Here is a 22,956-nt window from a genome sequence, read left to right on the forward strand (position 1 = left end):
GTGATTTCCATGGTCGAACAAGCTATGCAACCAGGGGGGATGGGAGACCCTGTAAGACTTTTATTTCAGCGTGAGATTAATGTATCATAAAACATTTCTCTTCCCTAGCTTAGAATCCCCATTCATATCTATACATATATTCAACACATTTTAAAGAGAGAAAGGGGTGGATTGTGATATAGAGAATTTAGGTTAAAAAGACTTAAGTTAAAATGTGATGATTAATCATAAACAGGGAAGCCAGAACGGACAGAGAGTTTACTAGCAGTCAAGGACAGAAGGAGCTGCTGAATATGTTTTTTTAAAAACCTATCTTTTCATGGTCATAGTGAGAGACATGCAGGAGACAAAGGATTGATAAGAAGTGTGAGAAACAGAATTCAGTGAATGTAGAGTTCACAGCGTACGTAACAAACGTGATAATTAATAATGCAGTTATACTTAGAATGTTTTTGTAATACTAACCAATTAAAACAGTATTAATAAGAAGGGGAAGGGCAAATAATAAAGGTATAAAAATCAATGCACTGTATGTATCGGGGCTTAACTGGTGAGAAACCAGTTGAGTCCAACTCTGCAGACTTGTAAATAAAGCTTGTCGTGTCATCAGTTTTAAAGAGACTCATGTGTGAGAAGTTTTGTTTCTGACAGTTCTCGACCTTTTTCTTTCCACACACATCTCTTCTCTCTCTCTCTCTTTGGCTTGGCTTCGCGGACGAAGATTTATGGAGGGGTAATGTCCACGTCAGCTGCAGGCTCATTTGTGGCTGACAAGTCCGATGCGGTACAGGCAGACACGGTTGCAGCGGTTGCAGGGGAAAATTGGTTGGTTGGGGTTGGGTGTTGGGTTTTTCCTCCTTTGTCTTTTGTCAGTGAGGTGGGCTCTGCGGTCTTCTTCAAAGGAGGTTGCTGCCCGCCGAACTGTGAGGCGCCAAGATGCACGGTTGGATGCGATATCAGCCCACTGGTGGTGGTCAATGTGGCAGGCACCAAGAGATTTCTTTAGGCAGTCCTTGTACCTCTTCTTTGGTGCACCTCTGTCACGGTGGCCAGTAGAGAGCTCGCCATATAACACGATCTTGGGAAGGCGATGGTCCTCCATTCTGGAGACGTGATCCACCCAGCGCAGTTGGATCTTCAACAGCTTGGATTCGATGCTGTTGGCCTCTGCCATCTCGAGTACTTCGATGTTAGGGATGAAGGCGCTCCAATGAATGTTGAGGATGGAGCAGAGACAACGCTGGTGGAAGCGTTCTAGGAGCTGTAGGTGATGCCGATAGAGGACCCATGATTCGGAGCCGAACAGGAGTGTGGGTATGACAACGGCTCTGTATACGCTTATCTTTGTGAGGTTTTTCAGTTGGTTGTTTTTCCAGACTCTTTTGTGTAGTCTTCCAAAGGCGCTATTTGCCTTGGCGAGTCTGTTGTCTATCTCGTTGTCGATCCTTGCATCTGATGAAATGGTGCAGCCGAGATAGGTAAACTGGTTGACCGTTTTGAGTTTTGTGTGCCCGATGGAGATGTGGGGGGGCTGGTAGTCATGGTGGGGAGCTGGCTGATGGAGGACCTCAGTTTTCTTCAGGCTGACTTCCAGGCCAAACATTTTGGCAGTTTCCGCAAAACAGGACGTCAAGCGCTGAAGAGCTGGCTCTGAATGGGCAACTAAAGCGGCATCGTCTGCAAAGAGTAGTTCACGGACAAGTTTCTCTTGTGTCTTGGTGTGAGCTTGTAGGCGCCTCAGATTGAAGAGACTGCCATCCGTGCGGTACCAGATGCAAACAGCGTCTTCATTGTTGAGGTCTTTCATGGCTTGGTTCAGCAGTTTATTAAATTGTACTGTCTTCTGCTCGCACTGCTGGTGTGGTTATTGTCAGTACAGTCTGAGCCATTGGTTAGTCAATCTAATTTTTTTATAGATGACTCATTTGAAATTTTCAGGGGTGGTGGGGGGGGGGGTGAAGTTTCCAATAAGGCATCTTGGCTTTTTAGAGATATTGCGATTACTTTAGAAGTGATTTCAAATTAATTTATACCTACATGACACATGCAGTTGATTGTGTTAAAATTCCTTTAAACAAATGTCATATTTGTTTAAAAGATTATAAAGCTAGGGTTTCCCTTAAATAAAAGAAAATACTGGTTTAGGATCACTTAAAAAAACAAAGTCACAGGAATTGCTGTGGAAACAAGGAACAAAAAAAACCCCAGTTTCATTCAAAATTCCACTTGTCAGCTGTGACCAATTGATTGGCTTTCAGGTGCTGACTTAGCCACTTGCAAAGTGCAAACCTGTTTTGCATTAGCAATAACAAAGTGGAGGAAAAGTTATTTCAAAGAACAATTGATTGCAATGCATTGTAAATACCCACCTTGGAGCTTTTAAGCAAATTATGTTGGTTATCTGCATACATGGTAAATTTGTGACTGAATTTCATCTTCACTCCTGCTAACAATATCTGTCATTGAGCTTATGTGGGAGCTTGAGTCCTTGAAACAGTGTGCACCACGCCTACTTGTTGCTTTAATTGGTCTCGTTTGGTTCTCAATTTATGACTAAACTGAAGAAACTGAAATTATCAACCCTCAATCCATTTTCTGTTGAGGAGAGTTTTAAAAAAAAGTCCTGCACTATTTCTTTTGAGGTGTGTTAGCTAGAAGTTACAAGAAAAACAACTTTATGGTCATTTACTATCAAAGTACAAAAATCTTTAGCAAAGTTAAAGTAACTGAACAGACACATGAGTGTCACGGCTACATCCAAATGAAGCTTTTGTAAAAGGCATTTTACAAATATCTCATAAAAAGAGGTAAGTTGGACAATGACCTTATTTACTGTAACAGCCCATAAAATGTGTGATCTACATGTAACCTTTTAATGATTTAGTTGTCTGAAATGATCATTTTTGTCACTTAATGTTCATAAGATGTTTTCTGAAATTTTGGCATATTATTCAGTTTGAATGATACAGTAAGAAAGAACACTGATAATGGGTAGGGAGAGTGAGAAAATTATAATACTAGTGAATGAATGATGTTATGTCCAGATGTGGGAGGGTAAACACTGGCATTTATAAATTTGATTTAAATGTCACATTTTTTTTTCCAAAGTGTGCAACATTCTTCAGTGAATTGAAAAAAAGATCTTTTACCATATTATTTCTAATGTTATGCTGTCATATTTCCCCTTTTTTTTAAAAAAAGCTATCTAATAATATCAACATTTGATAATATTTTGAGTGATCCTGGTTGAAGGATGAATGTTAACTTGAATCCTGAGGATAACTTTCCACACTTGGTCGTTGATTCACCCAGCAAGAAAAACAAGCCGACTTATTCGTAACTAACCTCATTTTGCCCCAATATACTGTGTATTTAAAATGTTGATCACCATCACCCGTCTCCCTGTTTGCGGTTGTGCCCTTCCTCCTCTATCCAACTACGATCCTTGCCTGTGGTTTATTGCTCCTCACTCCCACACAATTTTATTCACAAGCACATGCCTACGTTTTACTCTGACCTTGATGAAGGGCTCAAACCCAAAACATTGCTCATGTGACTTTATCTTTGGTCTATAGAGTATGACGTTTAACCTGCTACGTTTCTTCAGCATCGTTTTTACTTCAATCACGATGTCTGCGGACTTTTGGGTTTTACTTCACTTTTACCACCTATTTTCACACTTTGGGCCAATATTCCTGTTAAGTGATTCTATCTCTTTCAGGAGCACCTGAATTCTATTGCGCATCAACAGAATATATCTGGCTATCTCTTTTCCAAACCTATTTCTAATCAAAATAGAATATCTTGGAGTTTCCTCCTCTATCAATTTTTTTTAATGGATTTGATCCTCCTTTTAAAATATTCTTTCATTTACTTTAACTTTGGTCATGAATGGGTTAGCGGTCATTTAGCTAATTCTGTCATTCAATGGAATTGTGGCAAATCTGTATTTTCTTTTAGAAAAAGGAAGAAAATATCAAATATGGATATTTGATTTTGAATGAGTCATTTCAGGTTTGTAGAAAATATTAAAGGTGGGGGGGAGAAGAAAGAGGACATGTAATGGCCTGGGCAAGCAGGGTTAAAAAAAAATCCCAAAAGTTTTGTATGTTAGACGAAAGGAAAAGAAGGTTCCCTTGCGAGCCAAATCTGTGTGGACTCTGGAAACGTGTGAAAGGTTTAAATAAATACAATGAATCGGTGTTCACCAAGAAGGAAATAGAGAATGGAGAAAGAAGGATTCGAGTAGATTGATACAGAGCATAGGGAGTTGTTTCTCTCTTCCATGCCCCAATCTCAAGGAAAGGTTTTGGATCATTGACGATCATTCTTTTTCTCTTCCCCCAATGCTGCCCTGACCTGCTGGGATTCTCCAGATGATTATTTAGCTGATATTCTGCAATTTGTCTGTGCCAGAAATATTAAAGAGATCAGTGCATAGTAAAGTGGATGTCCCCATGGCATAAAGGGATCTATCCTTGCTTGCAAGGGGCTCTAATCAAAATTTTTGCATCTTCGTTTTCGATCAGTGAGATTCCAGAAGAGGTCAGTAAGGATAAGCCTGTAAACTGTAGACTTGTGACCTTCAATAGTAGGGAAATTATTTGAGACAAGATTTGTGTTCACTTGAAAAGGCAGGAACCAACTTGGATAATTCCACGTGATTTTTGTCTGGGGGAAATCAAATCCTGTATCTCAAACTTGATTGATAATTAAAAAAAAAAAATTGAATTATTTATTGTCATGTTCACCAAGACACAGGAAAGTTTTATTTTGTGTCCTATACAGACAGATAAGTCAACCTTTCTTTTTGAATGTAGAACAGTAGGTGTGGCTTACATGGAGTTTCGCAACAACATTGACAGAATCCTGCACAGAAGCCTTGGACGTGGTGTGGCTGCACACCCACGCATGTTTTGCTTGGGGCTGGTTGCCACTGGTGCATAAGTGGAGGAAATGCTTGGGAGAGCGGGGACAGCATCTCAGTCATGTGTGGGAATGAGGCAAGGTTAGTTATTGTGTGTGTGATACTTTAATGGAGTTTGACCATTTAATTTTGCAGCATAATTTGACATTCCCTATTTCACAGCACCTTCCTGGCAAAGATAGAAATGCTGAACGATAGAACCATCATGGTGGGAATCGAGGAAGTCAAGCTCTATGTCCCAACCCTTTTTGCAACCAACCCATGAGTATGGTTATCGATCCTAGAGGCATGATTCCAGTCATGCGTCAGTGGATGAAGTTTGGCTTGCTCACAGCTCATCTCCCAGAGCAGATCACCTGGGAGGAAGAAGAGTGCTGCTTAATCCAGATGAAATGCAGCAATATGGATACGCTGAAAGTAGCCATCTTGGAGCAAGCGCAATATTCTTTATCAACGCTGCATTGTGGAAGAGCCGGAAGATGACAACCTCGGCGATAGGGGACCACCACAAATGTTGCGGTAATGGTACAGGCTGGCTGGTGTCTGGAGGATTGGTAGAGATCTCTGGAAGCAGAAGTTAAAACACAAAATGCTAAGGAAGCTCAGTAGGTCAAACAGTGTCCTTTATGTCGAAAAGGCAGAGATATATAACTGATATTTCAGGCTTGATCCCTTTATCAAAGTATGAGAAAATGCTGGTGAGCGTCAAAACAAAAGAGTGGAGGGGTGGGTGGCAGGGCAGAAGATGATAGGTGGAGAAGGGACGGAGGGGATAGCAGCACTGATGGGGATGGGGGGGGGGAGGAAGGCAGAGCTGTGTAGGTGAAAGAAGTGGAAAGGCAGGAAATGGAGGAAGAAAAGGTGAGCAGGTTTAATGGAAAGCAGTGAAGCCAATATTCATGCTATGTGTCTTGAGGGTGCCCAGACAGAAAATAAGGTGTTGCTCCTCCCAATCTGCGGGTGGTCAGGGTGGGACAGTACACAAGGACATGGACAGAAATGTGAGTGCCGGAGTGTGACCTGGAATTAAAATGGTCGGCCACTGGGAGGTCACTGTGGTTGCAAACGGAGCGGATATGCTGGGTGAAGAGATCTCCCAGTCTGCAATGGGTCTCTCCGATGTAGAGAATGCCACAAAGGATGCATTTGATATAGTAAATAAGTCCTCTCTATGTACAAGTGCTGCTTCACTTGAAAAGCCTGTTTGGGGCCCCGGACCATGGTGAAGGAGGTATGGGCACACATGTTGCACCTTCTGTGGGCACAGAGGAAGGTGCCAAAGATGCGATGGGTGGGGAGGGATGAGTGCACAAGGAAGTGGCAGAAGGAGTGGTCCCTGCAGAAGGTCGGGAGGAGGAGCGGGAAAGATGTGCCTGGTGATGGGATCCTGTAGTAAGTGCTGGAAATTCCGGCGGATGATGTGTCGGATGTGGAGGCTGGTGTGGTGGTAGGTGAGGATGAGGGGAATTTCTCTGTTGGTTGTGTCTGTGGGCAGAGGGGGCCAGGGCAGATGAGTGGGAAATGGATGTGATGCAGGTGAGGGCTGTTGATAGTGGTGGAAGGGAAGCCACATTTGTTGAAGAAGGTAGACATTTCAGAAGCCTGGACTGGAAGACCTCATCTTGGAGACAGATGCGGCAGAGACAAAAGTAGATGGATTCCTTGCAGGGGGCAGGGTGTGAGGAAGGGTAGTTCAGGTAGTTATTGGAGTTGGAGGGTTTGTAGCATATGTCAATGGAAAGCTTGTCTCCTGAGGTGGAGACTGAGAGATTCAGGAAAGGAAGAGTGTTATCGAAGATGGACCAGGTGAGTTTGAAGTCAGAGTAGAAGTTGGATGCAAAGTGGATGAAGTTGCCGAGCTCATCATGGCTACATGAGGCCACCCTGATATAGTTGTCGATATATCAGAGGAAGAGTTGAGGGGTCTTACCTGTGTGGGCTTGCAGCTTGAATTGCTTCACAAAGCCTACAAACAGGCAGGCTTAGCTGGTACCATTGCGGGTACCCATGGCTACCGCTTTAATTTGGAGGAAGTGGGATGAGTTGAAGAAGTTATTGAGAGTGAGGACAAGAAAATGCCAGGTCACACTCCTGTGCTCACATGTCTGTCCATGCTCTTGTGTGCTGTCCCACCCGGATCACCCACAGATTGGAGGAACCACACCTTATTTTCTCGCCAGACAGCATGAACATTGACGTTACTGCTTTTAATTAAACTTGCTTGCTTTTTCTTCCCCCTTGCCCATTTCCAGCTTTTCCTGCTCTTTCACCCACACAACCCTACCTTTCCAACCCCCCTACCCTCAGTGCTGCTGTCCCCTCCCTCCCTTCTCCACCCATCATTTCCTGGCCTGTCACTCCCCCTCCCACCCTTGTTCAGATGCTCGCTGGTGTTTTCTCATATTTTGATGAAGGGATCAAGCCCAAAACATTGGTAATGTATCTCTGCCTTTGCTAAATAAAGGACACTGAGTCTCTCCAGCATTTTGTGTTTTTACTTCAACCATGGTGTCCACAGAATTTTATGATTTACTGGAAACAGAAGTTCCTCTACTGCATGTCTATGCAGGTTCAGGGGCACCTGATGGGCATCTTTCAATTGGCCAGCATCGATGAAACAGACTGATGTCGTTTATAGAGACTCCCTTTGCAGCACAGCTGGGTAGCAGTTGTGCCAACAATTATTAGACCAGAGAAAATAGAGCTAGAGCACGTTCAAATCGAAGCTTTAACAACCCAGCTGACTAATCCCTGTTTCCATTTGATTCGAATTGTGTGGGGCAAGGCCGAACACATTTGCTGGAAACACCAGAAGTTTGGCGCTCCCTCTGCCTCCTTGCTTCTTCCACAAACAGCACCCAGGAAGCAACAAGGCCCAGCAATAGAGGCAACTGGCAAACTAGCCACTACATTTTCCTGAATGACCATCTCTCTGATAAGCATTTTGTCAGTTCTGGTATGGAGATGTCAGTCACTCCCACCATTCCCAAAAGGTGCTGCCCCCTCCCCTCTCCCTCCCCTTTCTGCTGCAAACAATTAATTCAAGCAATCAGCAGGAGGTCAGTCGCATTCAATATCTCAGGCACCACTAAGCTCACCACCAGAGGCCTAATGCTTGGTCTTTCTCACCACAGTTGCCCCATTAACACTAGGAGCTGTTTTGGTGCAGCGAGACAGGGAGCTTCTGGATTTTTTTTGTTGGCTAAACTATTATCCACTCAGATGAGGTACAGTACATTTGAATGAGTACTCCTGGCCATCTACCTTGCCATTGAGCATTTATACCATTTGTTAGAAGGAAGCTCCTTCATTGGTTATACAGACCACCAGCGCAGACAAGCCTGCAGCTCTATTCACCGTGGGGAAAATTGTCATTCCATCCTGCAATTCTCTGGTGATATCAGGCACATCCAAGGAAAATTAATCTTGTGGTCATTGAAAGTTGAGACTTTTGGCTCGCACAACATGCTTTGATAACAAGCTCATCCAGTACTGCCAGAACAATACATTAATATGTCGCAGACTTGAAAACTTGCTCATTGGTGTCTTGTGTGATGCATCCATCAGCAAGCCACTACCCTTTTGTGCAAGTGACAATGTGTGTGGATTTCTTTTTATATTTTTCACACTATGAACCATATTAACCAAAATACACACAAACATTTCCCTCTTGAGTATACACAGTCATTTTCTCCCCTTTCTCCCCCCCCTTCCCTCCCTCCTTCCCACCCCCACTCAATGTTCCACATCTACAACACAATAAACCCATTGAACAATCTCATCACACAATGAAAATAAACAAGAAAATCGTGTCATCTACTTTTACACACTGGGTCAGTTCATTTTGTCATCTTCTCATTCAGCAATTTTAGGGGGTGGAGGTCCACGGTAGGCCCTCTCTGTTGTGTTCCATGTACGGTTCCCAAATTTGTTCAAATACTGTGACATTATTTTTAAAATTATGTTAATTTTTCCAATGGAATACATTTATTCATCTCTGTACCATTGCTGTACTCTCAGGCTCTCTTCTGATTTCCAGGTTGATATTATACATTTTTTTGCTACAGCTAAGGCTATCATAATAAATCTTTTTGTGCTTCATCCAATTTGAGGCCTAATTCTTCTTGTATTACTTAGAAGAAAGATTTCTGGATTTTTTGGTATGTTGCTTTTTGTGATTTTATTTAATACCTGATTTAGATCTTCCCAAAACTTTTCCACTTTCTTACATGCCCAAATTGCATGTACTGTTGTTCCCGTTTCCTTCTTACAGCGAAAACGTCTATTTGATACTGTTGGGTCCCATTTATTTAACTTTTGGGGCATGATATATAGCCTGTGTAACCAATTATATTGTATCATGCGTAACCTCGTGTTTATTGTATTTCTCATAGTTCCGGTTGATAGATAATCTTTCCTTTAGAGAATGGGAGAGAAAAGGGATCAAAAGAATAGAAAATTGTCTTTTGGGAAATAATTTATTATCTTTTGAACAAATGAAGTACAAATATGGTACAATGTTTGCATACCACCAACTGAAAACCTACTTAAAGGACAAATTGGGAAGCAGACTGAGGTTACCAGAAGGAAGCAGGTTTGAATATGTGATTACAGACACAATGATAATTAAAAGATTTATAACGAACATGTACTTCAAGCTGCAAGAGAAGGAGAACGATGAAATAAGCTGCAAACCCAAACAAAAGTGGGAACAAGATCTAAACATAAAGATAAAAAATGAAAAAAGTGTGTGGAATTCTTTAGTACATTCTCTGCAGCCTCTTCCATCGATGCACGAAAGTGCTGATCAAGCTGGTGACTAAACGTTTCACCTGGCCACACATTAAGTGTGATGTCGGACTGTGGGCAAATAACTGCTTCCTGTGTCAGCGGTCCAAGGTCTGCGGACCCACACCAACACTCCACTTGGAGATTTCCCTGTCTCAGGTTCTTGTTTTGAACATGTCCACCTGAATCTGGTTGGCCCACTCTCACCATCAAGAGGTGACACTTATTTGCTCGCTTGTAAAGATTGGACTACAAGATGGCAAGAAGCTAACCCAGTGACCAACAGCTCTGCAGAGATGGTTGCCCAAGACTTTGTTGTCTGATGGGTTCTGTCCTTCTGTGTCCCGGGAACGATAGCAGCAGGTTGCAGATACAGTTAGAGTTGACGCTCTTCCGAGTTCTCTCAGACCAGATTCTAACAGGCGACCATCCTCATTGAGCGTTGACAGCCAGGGAGTGAACGATTGTTCATAGTCCTACTTGGCATTTGTATGGTGATTAAAAGCAACCTAGATTGTTCAGCAGTGGAAATGGTCAATGGCACTTCCTGGGAAATTTGTCAAAGCTGTTCCCTTTGACTAGATCATTTGATCCTGGCAAATATGTTGACCAATTATGGCAATTCATACAGTTACTCAGGTCTGCACCAATGCAGCAAGTAGTTACTGTGGTCTATGTGCCAGCTGACCTGCTACACTGCACATATGTCTTGGTTCAATACGACCCAGTTCTCCATCTGCTTCAGCAAGCCTATGAAAGCCCTTCCCAAATCAAAAAGTTTCATGATCCATCTGGACGGAAAGACTAACATTATAATCTGTCGACTGTTTAAAAATGGCATATGTTGAGAACCAGCTGACTACACCCACTAAACAAGCAAAGGCAAAAGACCAAAGCCCATCCTGTCAACCCCTGCCAACTCTTCAGTACCAGACTTGATCAGGCCGGAGAGTCAACCTGCCAGACAATTGTGTGGCAAGAAACATCCTGACAGTCTCCACTTCGCATGACTTAGAAATGAGGTGGGGGGGTGGCTGCCTGTTGTGGCTGCACATTGCATAGGGCCGGTCACAAACTCTCCTGCACAGGCTGAAGCGACGAGAGTAGGGACAGCATTGCTGTCGTGTCAGGAAGCACTGAATGGTGTGGGGCGGGGTTAATAATGCAAGTGAGTCTTCAGTGGAGCCATGTTAAATATCAAAGGCACAACATGGTTTGCTGAGCTTAATAACTTTTAAACTTATTTTGTGCCAATATTCAGCAGTTCCTACAAGCACATGGGATCGAAATTGAGTTGACAAACTGGATCTAAAATTTGGCTTGGTGACAGGAATCAGAGGGTGGTGGTCAAGAAGTGCTTTTCTGACCTGAGGTCTATAACCACTGTACTGCATGGATTAGTGCAGGGACCAATGCTGTTCATCTTTTGTAAAGCCCAGGCTCTGTTCTCGCTGCTGCCATCAGGAAAGAGGTACAGGTGCCACAAGCCTCGCACCACCAGGATCAAGGACCGATGCTCCCCCTCCACCATCTTCACCAATAACACTCAACATTTAAGGACCCTTACTTTTGCAATTTGATTATTTTCTCTCTGAATTCCACAGTTTGTATACATTTCTTTATTTGTTTACTATGCTGTGCAGTTTGCAATACCAATAAGTGCTAAATCTGCCTCTCTTGCAGAATAAAGAATCTCAGGATTGTATGTCATGTATGTGGGCTGACAATAAATCTGAAATCTGACATTGAGAACATGGTTTGGGGTGTCCTTCTGCAGCTGTGCAAAACATTGCTCACAACACAACACGAAAGATGAGATTTGCCAGGATTTTGCTTGGAATCGGAGGCTTTACTTACAAGGGGAGATTTGTTAGGCAGGGTTTATTCTCACTGGCTCATAAGAGGCTGAGGGATGACCTTTACTGAGGTTTATAAAATTTGGGATAGGATGGATTTAGTATTTTTTGCAAAGGTTAGAAGTAGAGACAGATCCAATTGCAGCGTGTTAAAGGCAATTGAATAGGAAAGGAGGGAGATGTGGACCAAATTTAGATGAAAGGGTGGCATGGTTAGCGCAATACTGTTACAGTACCAGCAACACAGTTTAAATCTAGCATTGTCTGTAAGGAGCTTGTACATTCTCCTTGTGACCTGCGTAGGTTTTCCTTGAGTCTTGGTTTCGTCTTTCCCTCCAGAACGTGGGGTTTGGTCGGTTATTTGGATGTAATTGATCACCATGGGTTCCATGGACCAGGAGGGTATTCTTGTATCATTAAAATTTAAAATCTTAAAATAAAAAAAGTGAGATGAGTGTAAATAGGTGTGGGGTCCAATAGCCCCTTTCTATCTGTATACATCTAGGGTAATGTACTTTCATTTATTGGATATGAACATTATTGGCAATGCCAGCATTTATTGGCAATCCACATTTGCCTTTGAAGGTGCTGTCTTTCTTGTGGATGCACTCACACATGGGGGTGTGGACAGGGATTCCCAAATCTGCAATCCACTAACGATGGTGGCAAGGAATATGCATTTCCAAGTCAGGCTGATGTGCAGTTGAAAGGAGAAGTGGTAGAGGTCGCAGATTTGGACGTTGGTGGAATAATTGCAGTGTGTTTCATAGATGATATGCACTTATACACCAGTGGTGGAGGGAAGGAGTGTTTTGGGTGATGGATGAGATGTCAGTTCTGTATGTGTTGAGTTTTTTTTTTATTCAACAAAATATTAGCTGAAGTTTTCAATTGAATTGCCTTTAGTGACAGATCTTTTTGCAGCAACATTTTTGTAAAGTGATTTAATAACTTGTGTAGCATTGTATGTAATACTCTCTGGTCATCACCATAACAGTTAATAGAATGAAGCTGCATTTAGTTAAGTTTGGTGGAGCTGAGTGGTTCCAATGGGTTTAATGCACTTTCAAAATGACTTTCAACCATCAATATTGTGATTTCTTGTCATTATTTCATAAAACTGCCTCATAATCTGCAGTTACAGCTGCTTAAAGTGTTGAGTTCTTGTGTGAACGAGGAATTGAGCTGAATTAAACTGAAACTCCCAAGATGCACCTAAATTTTGCCATTCCAAGTTCATTCGAAGAAACAACATTTGTCGGCTTTCAGAAGTACGTGTTTTATTTAAAGTATTGAATATAGTGTTTAGAATTGTTTTTCTTTTGCTTGTAAACCAATAAGAATTTTATCCAATCTGGTTTGGGTGATATGTTGGGTTGCACCTCAATATGTACTACCTTCTCCTGACTGTCTGCAATGGATAGCTTTGCAAAAGCAATGCTGCAGTTGTTGCACAAGTTTTCTGCTGGATGGTTGGGTTGAAATTTCAGCCCATCATATTTTTTTGAGAAAAGACACAGAAATGTTTAACTTTTCTAATAGGAAAAAAAATGATGGACTCAATATTTCTTGTGGGAGCAGCTTATGTTACTTAAAACCAGGGAAAGGGATGTGGAAATCCTCTTGTCTGCAGTTTGGTTGCTCACAGAGTAGGATGTTCAATATCTGGCCATCAAATGATGACAATGTATTGCGTTTCACATTGAGCCTTTGATCTTCACAAAAATCTGAATATGTCCCTCATGAGCCATTATCCAAAAGACTTAGCACTGAGCCCAATTCAATGGGCCATTTAATTCTTAGATTGAAGAATAGATGAAATGTAGATAAAAGTTATTTTCTGCCATCTCTTAGGGACAGTACTTGATTTTCCAATTAATTTGTATAGAGACTGTCACAACCAGATGGGGCATCCATTTATTTGGTGCAGGTGAAAGCCCTCCAAATGCTTACTCAATGCAAATGCATAACCCAGATCGTATCCAGAGCACAAAATTCCACCTATGTCTTCGATAACAATGAAAAGGATATTCATTAGATGCATGTATTTCCACTCTTCACATGATCTGTGAACACCCTCGCCTTGCCTTTCTCCTCCAGTCCATCAACTGGAAAAGGGAACAAAATATTTATTGCACTCTTATCCTCCTTTCAGCTAGGAGACAGAAAATGCAAAATTATTTGGGTGCACAAGAGGCTGCCGATGCTGGAAACTGAAGCAGCAAAAGAATCTGCTGGAGGAGCTCGATGGGGCGGGGGTCAAGCAGTAGGAGATTTTGCCCAGCCTGCAGAGTTCCTCCAGCAGTGATTGATTTGGGTTACAATTTTGTCAGCAAATTGCAATGCAGAATGGTTAATTAAGCTCTACTTAAGAGAGCAGTAAGAGGAAACTGGGAGCCATGCAAAAGACTCATTGACGGATATGAATGATGATGGTTACTGAGTTTATCAAGAAATGTGTGGATGAGTGTCTTCCTACTAAAACTATCATAGGGTATCTTTTCAGAAGCCATGGATGAACCAAGAGATTCAGAAACTGTTGAAGGCCAGATCTGTGTTCGGGAGATTCAAAAATGTTCTTTTTTTCTTTTAAAAAGGAAGAATCTCTGGAAGGCCATCACCTATAGTGGCTACACTGGGCCATGCTGGAGTTTCGGAAGGATGCTTGGCAGTTGCATCTATTACAGATGAGCTCAATGCCTTCTATGCCCACTTTGTAAAGGAAAACAATGAGTTCCCATAGCTTCTGGTGATTGTGTTCCTGGTTTCGGAGGCAGTGTGAAAGGAACCTTCAGGACAGTGAGTCCTTGGAAAGCGCGAGGCTCTTGTGGTGTACCGAGGTGGTTCTTTAAAACCTACGGGAGCCGACAGGTTGGAGATTTTTGCAGATGTTTTCGACCTCTTGCTGATGCAGCCCATGGCCCCCATCAAAAGGGCTTCCATTATATCAATACTGCTATCACCTGGTGGCATTTGTATCTACTGTAATAAAGAGATTGGTTATGGAGAAACTCACACCTTGCATTAGATTGGTGTTCCCGTGTCTAGCTAATATCAGGCTGTTGTTTATTGATTATAACTTGACGTTGTTTATTGATTATAACTTGACGTTGTTTATTGATTATAACTTGACGTTGTTTATTGATTATAACTTGACGTTGTTTATTGATTATAACTTGACGTTGTTTATTGATTATGACGTTGTTTATTGATTATAACTTGACGTTCATCACCATCAGTAATATGTGATCAAACTAAAGAATCTGTTCATCCCTCTGTAACTTCAACATTGGCAGATTCCAATTAGTAGGAACTTGCAACATCATGTTCTCCTCACCGACCATCAAATTGGGTATCTCGAGGTTGAGTGCTGAGACCCCTGCATGTTCGTGACTGCAAAGCAGTTAGTCTCCAATATAATCTGTAAATTTGAAAGTGCTACTTTTCGCTAAATAATGAGCAATGATGAGTTTGAACACGGGATGGACATTCTGGATTTGGTTAGGTCATGCCAGAACAACAATCGTTGTCTGAAACAATTTTGCTCATTTGGGGGCAGGAAAATCACTTAAATGTTCTTGTCATAATTTGTTCCTTTTTTTATACTGGTTCACAATTCAGTTGCACAGTAGTTTAAAGAGATATAGTTTTGAGGCTATTAGGACTCTCCAAAACTCCTTAACTTTGCACCTGACAATTGAATTACTAATAAGGTAATTCAAACTTTCCTGCTGTGAATTTTTTTGTACTGCATATGTCAAAATTTTGCTCCAGCTTTGTTATCACCAATGTTTTGTGTCAAGTTGTTCAGCTTCTGCTTCCTTTCAGCGAGGCAAGGATAATGTCTCCAACTTAGTGAAGTGGCCTAGTTCAATAACAAGTTAGGGAGTAAATGTTGTGCGCATGGAGACAGGAAAATAAGATGTATGGGTCAGCCATGGTTCAGGTGTAATTTACCTTTTCTATCCAGTGACTGTATTTGTGTATTGTGGGTGGAATCTGTGGACTAGGCTAAATTGGGCACTTTCCCAATGACATGATTGACTGTTTACTGCTGTCCAAGTGGTTTTGATGGTGTTTGCAGGGCAGTCAGTGAAAGAACTTGCATAATGACAGCAAGCAATAGAGGAGAGCAGATTGATCACTTTCAAGCTTCCAAAACTTTACTGGGGTTAGTGAGACTCAAATCTTGTAGCAATCAGAATTTATATTCCTGAAATGTGATGCTTTGCTACAGCATCCTAGTGCAAACATTCATATTATAACCAACTTGCAAAATTTCTTTAAAAAATTAATAATAGTGAATAAAATATAAGGCAGTGGCTTTGGTTCATTGATTATTCTGGAATCTGATGGCAACAGGGAAGAAGTTTTTGCTGGTGAGTGCTCGTCTTTAGGCTCCTGTACCTTTTTCATGATGGTAGTAGAGTGAAGAGGGCTTGGGTGGTGAGGGTCTTTGAGGATAGAGGGTGCTTCTTTTTTAAGGCACGTCTTCATGCAGATGTCCTCGATGGAGTGAAGGCTGGTGCCTGTGATGTCGCAGGCCAAGTTAACAATCGGCTGGAGTTTATTCTTGTCCTGAGAGTTGGTGCCTCCATACCAGGCAGTTGGTGCAACCAGCTGGAATGCTCCTCCACAGTGGACCTGTAGAAGTTTATGAAAGTCTTCAGTATATCAAATCTCTTCAGACACCTCACAAAGTATAGCTACTGACGAGCTTCTTTGAGATGGCATCAACATGGAGGCTCCAGGACAGATCCTCAGAGATTTTGACACCCAGGAATTTGAAGATCTTGATCTTCTCCACTACTGAGCACTCAGAGGTATGAGTTGTGTTCCCCTGACTTTCTCATGAAGTCTACAGTAATTTCCTTGGTTTTGCTGATGTTGAATGCAAAGTTATTGTCAACGAGCTGCTCTATCTTCCTCCTGTATGCTTCCTCATTGCCAGTTTTGATTCTGCCAACAACTGTGGTGTCATTGGCAAACTTGTAGATGGCATTGGAATTGTGCCTGGTCACACAGTCATGGGTGTATAAAGAGTAGAGCAGTGGGCTAAGTACATATCCTTGGGGTGTGCCTGTGTTGATAATCAGTGAGGAGAGATGTTGTTTCCAATTCGTACTGACTGTGGTCTTCCAATGAGAAAGTAAAGGATCCAGTTGCAGAGTGGGGTACAGAGGCTTAAAGTTGGTAGCTTCTTGACCAGCACTGAGGGAATAATGGTATTGAAGGCTGAGCTGTAGTTGATGAAGAGCAGCCATATGTCTGAATTGCTGTTTGAGGTGATCCAGAGCTGAGTGGAGAGCCTGCGATATTGCATCTGCTGTGGAGCAATTGTGACGATAGGCGAATTGCAATGGGTCCAGATCTTCTGCTTCCTTCCAGTGAGGTAGGTATAAAATGTCTCCAACTTAAATTGAAATGGCCTAGTTCAATAACAAGTAAGGTAATGTTGTGAGCATGGAGACAGGAAGGTAAGATGTAGGGGTCAGTCATGGTTGCCTTTTCTACCCAGTGATTTGTGTTTGGAAAATATGTGGGTGGAATCTGTGGACTAGTCCAAATTGTGTACTTTCCCAATAATGTGATTGACTGTTCACTGCTGTCCAAATGGTTCTGATGGTGTTTGAAGGGCAGTCAGTGAAAGAACTTGCACAATGACAGCAAGGAATAGAGAACAGATTGATTTGATTGCTTTCAAACTTCCAAAAATTTACTGGGGATAGTGAGACTCAAAATTTGTAAGAATCTATCTGCAACCAGGGTTGGCTGCTACAAATCCCTTCTGTTTGAAGTCATGGGCCTTAAATCCAATGGTTTTGCCAAGTTTTTTTTTTAAACACCCTTAAATTAATGGTTCAATGGTAATGGACCACCAATTATTTAGATTTTGTGATTTAACTAGACTGTCTGACTTGGGAATTGGGGCCATTTGACTGTCCTTGATACTCAATGGAATTTTATTTAGCTGAACCCATGTCATTTTACAAAACCCTCCCAAGGATACACCAATGGCTGTATCCTTTGAACTTCCTAAGTTCATACTGAATCTCAGTACCAGAAATAGATTTGAAAGAATTTCTCTCTTGGAGTAAGTGGCTTAATTGATCTCAACAGCAACCATTTGATTTCAAGGGCAGGAAATTCTGTGATCTCTGATTCCTACAGCACCCTCTGCTGTACGTGTGTGTGCACAGGGTAAAAGTTCAAGAAAACATCAATTATGTCACCAAATTGCTTGAAGTTTAACTGTCCACCTTTCACTTAAAGAATTAGGATTTCTAGGTGAACCTAGAAGGCGTGAACTTTCAAAAATCAGCTGAGAGCAATAAACATAATAACATAATGTGAAGGATTCAGTCAGACAGCAACAGAAATAAATTGTTACCTAAAATTTGTTCACAGCGTTTATCCAGCTCTGCATTATGAATGTACTTGATTCTCACATGCTGGTAGACTGTGATATCACACATGTGATTGATGAAAGTTGGGAGGGTGTAATGTGCTTGAATACCTCAGCATCAAACTTTCCATCTCACTAGTTAGTGTGTGGGTGTGAATTTTTCTGGGTCGATGATGAATGTGTTTGCTCGCTTAAGGGGACAGATTGAGATTTTAAAGAATAAATAATGATGTTTCAGAAGGCTTTCTTTGTGGGATGGGGAGGGGGAGAAATGAAAGGAATGTATTTAACATTTTGAGCTGTTGATACTCAGAAATGGTGGCAAACAAAATCTATCCCACTGCTGCTAAACTCCATTTCATTGCAGCGATAATTAGCTCTGCATATGTTTTTTTCGTGATTCTTCTATCACGAAGCTGTGCCTGCAGTGTCACTGCCAAATGGATATTGCAACAAAGTAAATGACTGTTTTAAAACTTGAAGGTTGATCTAAAAGATTAATTTCAATCAGCAAATTCTCCTAATACTACCATTATACATTTTGTACCCACCTGAAGGAGATATGAATGACTTATTTCACTGCTAGTGCATAGGCATTGCTAACTGACCGAACATTTGTTGCCATCCCCAAGTGGCTCTGAGAAGGTGGTGATGACTGCATTGATGTTGAAGGTACATCCACAGTGTTGGGAAAATGAGTCAAAGGACTTTTTTCCCCCCCCTAAAGATGAATGAATAGCAAGGTAGTTTCACAACCACACATAAACATCAGATAATAGAAGCAGAAGTAGGTTAAGAGGACCCTCAAGTCTGCCCTAACATTCAATGTGATCATGGCTGATCTGTGCTGGAGATGATGCTTCTGTGATGGTAGCCCACCATCTTTGATTATTCAATCTTTCAAATGTGTATCTATTGAAGCGATGCAGTTAGAGCAACGCTGTTACAGTACCAGTGATCGAAACCCGCACTGTCTCTAGGGAGTTTGTACATTCTCCCAGTGTCTGAATGGGTTTTCCCGGGGGCTCTGGTTTCCTCCCACCATACAAAACATACTGGGGGTTGTAGGTTCATTGGATTTAATTGGGCAGCATGTGCTCATGGGCCGAAATGACCTGTTACCATGTTGTATGTCTAAAATTTATCTTAAAATCTCCATCTCCAGTATATCCAATGATCTGGCATCCACTTTATGGGATAAAGAATTCCAGATATTCATTTCCCTCTGAGAGACTGAGTGTCTTGTGATGGGCCCCTTCAAGTAGTATTGTCTTCCATCTGAGAAAGAGATTCATGGGTTTGTAAAGTTAAATCAGTTGGACCAATTTCTATAGATTTTGTTACTTTTCGGAGATGTGCACCAATGATGGAAAGAATGAATATTTGGAATATTGGACAATGTAAATCTATGAACCACTCAGGACAAAGCAGCTATTTCTTGATTTTTCACTAACCTATGATGCCTTTTATGCCTAGAAATGTCTTGAAGAAATTCAACTGTCTGGATAGTGAGAGCAATGGGAGATGAGAGTTCAACAGGGTTAATGACCACAGAGATTTTCTTAAAAATGTAAAGAAAAAGGAATGTCTATTTTGATATAATGGAGTTTGATTTGGTATTTTTCCTTTTGTACCTGTATATTAGCTAATTCAACCCAAGCCCAACTAGTAGGATATGAAACATCTAACATATGATTAATAAATTTTAAATTGAGCAGCTTCATAATAATTCTGAAAATGAGGTAATTATAAACCTCCCAAAGCTTATTTCCAGGTCAAATGATGAAAAGCTATTCTAGCTAATTTTCCCTTCCATAAACATTTTTGTACAGCCCTATTTAAATCTTGAAAAAAAGATTTTGGAAGTAAACAAGGAATCGATTGAAAAAGATATTGAATATGTGGAAAAATATTCATCTTGATACAATTTACTTGTCCTATTAATGACAAAGGTAAATCTTTCCAATTAATCAAATCTTCTTTAATCTTATTTAAAGGAAAATAACTTGTATAACGATTGAATTTTTACATCAATCATTATACCCAGAGGAGTCATGTGATGGAGTAGTGGCCGGTCGGGTAAACCAGTCCCCTCCAGGAAAATAGGAAAATAGTTGGGAAAAAGCAAAGCAGAACAAAATTAAAATATAAGAAAAAGAAGATAGATACAGAGAAGAGAAAGAAGATGGCTTCCAAGAAGGAGAAAGTAAACACAACTGGAATAAAAAAAGTAGAAAAGTCACTGGAGAAGAAAGAAGGCCTCACCTGCGCAAAGGAACAGGATGCTGCAGTGGAGAGGAGCACCCGACCCTAGAGGTCAGTGCCTGCCCTGCGGAGTCGCGACCCACCAGCCGGTGGACTACAAAAATGGCTCTCCAGCCAAACAAAAGTACGCAACTTCGCAATCAAAGGAGAAAGATGACACCGGCAGGAGGGGGGCTCAGCAGAGGAACGGGCTGACACAGAGCGAACAGCTGTGGGATGCGGAAAACCAGTGCACTCAGCTGGAGGATGAGGAAGGCAGCAGAAGAAGGAGCGATGAAACACATGAGGGACAGAGATGGAGGGATGACCAACAAGATGATCAATGACAGGAAGCACAACAGATGAGGGGCCCTGGAGCGCCGAGGGGCCCTGGAGCGCCGAGGGGCCCTGGAGCGCCGAGGGGCCCTGGAGCGCCGAGGGGCCCTGGAGCGCCGAGGGGCCCTGGAGCGCCGAGGGGCCCTGGAGCTCCGAGGGGCCCTGGAGCGCCGAGGGGCCCTGGAGCGCCGAGGGGCCCTGGAGCGCCGAGGGGCCCTGGAGCGCCGAGGGGCCCTGGAGCGCCGAGGGGCCCTGGAGCGCCGAGGGGCCCTGGAGCGCCGAGGGGCCCTGGAGCGCCGAGGGGCCCTGGAGCGCCGAGGGGCCCTGGAGCGCCGAGGGGCCCTGGAGCGCCGAGGGGCCCTGGAGCGCCGAGGGGCCCTGGAGCGCCGAGGGGCCCTGGAGCGCCGAGGGGCCCTGGAGCGCCGAGGGGCCCTGGAGCGCCGAGGGGCCCTGGAGCGCCGAGGGGCCCTGGAGCGCCGAGGGGCCCTGGAGCGCCGAGGGGCCCTGGAGCGCCGAGGGGCCCTGGAGCGCCGAGGGGCCCTGGAGCGCCGAGGGGCCCTGGAGCGCCGAGGGGCCCTGGAGCGCCGAGGGGCCCTGGAGCGCCGAGGGGCCCTGGAGCGCCGAGGGGCCCTGGAGCGCCGAGGGGCCCTGGAGCGCCGAGGGGCCCTGGAGCGCCGAGGGGCCCTGGAGCGCCGAGGGGCCCTGGAGCGCCGAGGGGCCCTGGAGCGCCGAGGGGCCCTGGAGCGCCGAGGGGCCCTGGAGCGCCGAGGGGCCCTGGAGCGCCGAGGGGCCCTGGAGCGCCGAGGGGCCCTGGAGCGCCGAGGGGCCCTGGAGCGCCGAGGGGCCCTGGAGCGCCGAGGGGCCCTGGAGCGCCGAGGGGCCCTGGAGCGCCGAGGGGCCCTGGAGCGCCGAGGGGCCCTGGAGCGCCGAGGGGCCCTGGAGCGCCGAGGGGCCCTGGAGCGCCGAGGGGCCCTGGAGCGCCGAGGGGCCCTGGAGCGCCGAGGGGCCCTGGAGCGCCGAGGGGCCCTGGAGCGCCGAGGGGCCCTGGAGCGCCGAGGGGCCCTGGAGCGCCGAGGGGCCCTGGAGCGCCGAGGGGCCCTGGAGCGCCGAGGGGCCCTGGAGCGCCGAGGGGCCCTGGAGCGCCGAGGGGCCCTGGAGCGCCGAGGGGCCCTGGAGCGCCGAGGGGCCCTGGAGCGCCGAGGGGCCCTGGAGCGCCGAGGGGCCCTGGAGCGCCGAGGGGCCCTGGAGCGCCGAGGGGCCCTGGAGCGCCGAGGGGCCCTGGAGCGCCGAGGGGCCCTGGAGCGCCGAATCAGGAAAAACAGAAGAGACACAAAAACAGGTACAGACATAGAAGAAAAGGAAGAGAAGTCCAAGAGCTTCACAGAGAAATAGAAGGTAAAACTGATGAACAGAATATAGATTTTTTTTTAGAACAAATGAGATCTCTAAAAGAATGGTTATCATTAGTATTGAATGCAATTAAAAGGAAAATTAAAAGAACAGAAGAAAAAATGCAAAGGTTAGAGCTGGTAATGACAGAAATAGGGAAAAGAGTAGAGAATGTGGAAGAACGGGAAATGGCTGTAGAAATGGAAGTAAATGACGACAAAAATTGGAAGAATGAGAAACACAAGAGTTGTTATCTCAAAAAATTGATATGTTGGAAGATTATAGTACGCGAAACAAAAATAGTGGGCCTGAAGAGGGTGAAGAAGGCACAGACGTGAAGGAATTTATAAAAGGAGGGATCCCAAAGGTCTGGGAACAACAGAAATGCAGGAAGAAATGGAAAGGGCACACAGAGCATTAGCTCTGAAACCACAGGCACATCAAAAACCAAGATCCATCTTAGTAAAATTCTTGAGATACATGACAAGAAAAAATATACTGGAACGGGCAAGGAATAAAGTTCGAGAAGATAATAAACCATTGGAAAACAAGGGTCAAAAATATATTTTTTTTTTACCCTGACATAAGTTTTGAACTCTTAAAGAGGAGGAAGGAGTTTAATACAGTGAAATGAACTTTATGGAAAAAAGGTTACAAATTCATATTAAGACATCCAGCAGTGCTTAAAATATTTATACCATGGGAGCAAAACAGGCTGTTATCAGATCCAGAGAAAGCGCAATAATTCGCAGAACATTTGCAGGACAGGAGAAGAGATGAGGAGATGTAACAAGAATGAAGAATGGCGATAAAGTATATATAAAGATGTAAAAATAATGTATATATAAAGAACTAAAGAGGGAAGAGAGAAGAGAAGGGAAGGTAGGGAGTAAGGGGGGAAAGAGAGAGAGCTTTGTTGTATGTGTTCATTTTTTTTTTAAAGTGTTTTCTGGAGAGGACTGAGTAGAGGGGGAATTATAATCACTGCAAAATCAGTTGATGCTGTGTAC

The 22,956-nt window shown here is 43.6% G+C and overlaps 1 long non-coding RNA gene across 2 annotated transcripts in view; it reads left to right on the forward strand.

Moving 5' to 3' along the window:
* The first annotated feature begins 2,509 nt into the window (after positions 1 to 2,509).
* LOC138742323 (uncharacterized) overlaps positions 2,510 to 22,956 on the forward strand; it is a 196,726-nt gene continuing 176,279 nt past the window's right edge. For both annotated transcript variants that reach the window (XR_011344056.1, XR_011344057.1), the window contains exon 1: positions 2,510 to 2,807. This is a non-coding gene — a long non-coding RNA (uncharacterized lncRNA). The remainder of the gene's footprint in view (positions 2,808 to 22,956) is intronic.

The sequence above is a fragment of the Narcine bancroftii genome, chromosome 9 (assembly GCF_036971445.1).
Source record: "Narcine bancroftii isolate sNarBan1 chromosome 9, sNarBan1.hap1, whole genome shotgun sequence".
In the NCBI taxonomy this organism is placed as follows: domain Eukaryota; kingdom Metazoa; phylum Chordata; class Chondrichthyes; order Torpediniformes; family Narcinidae; genus Narcine; species Narcine bancroftii.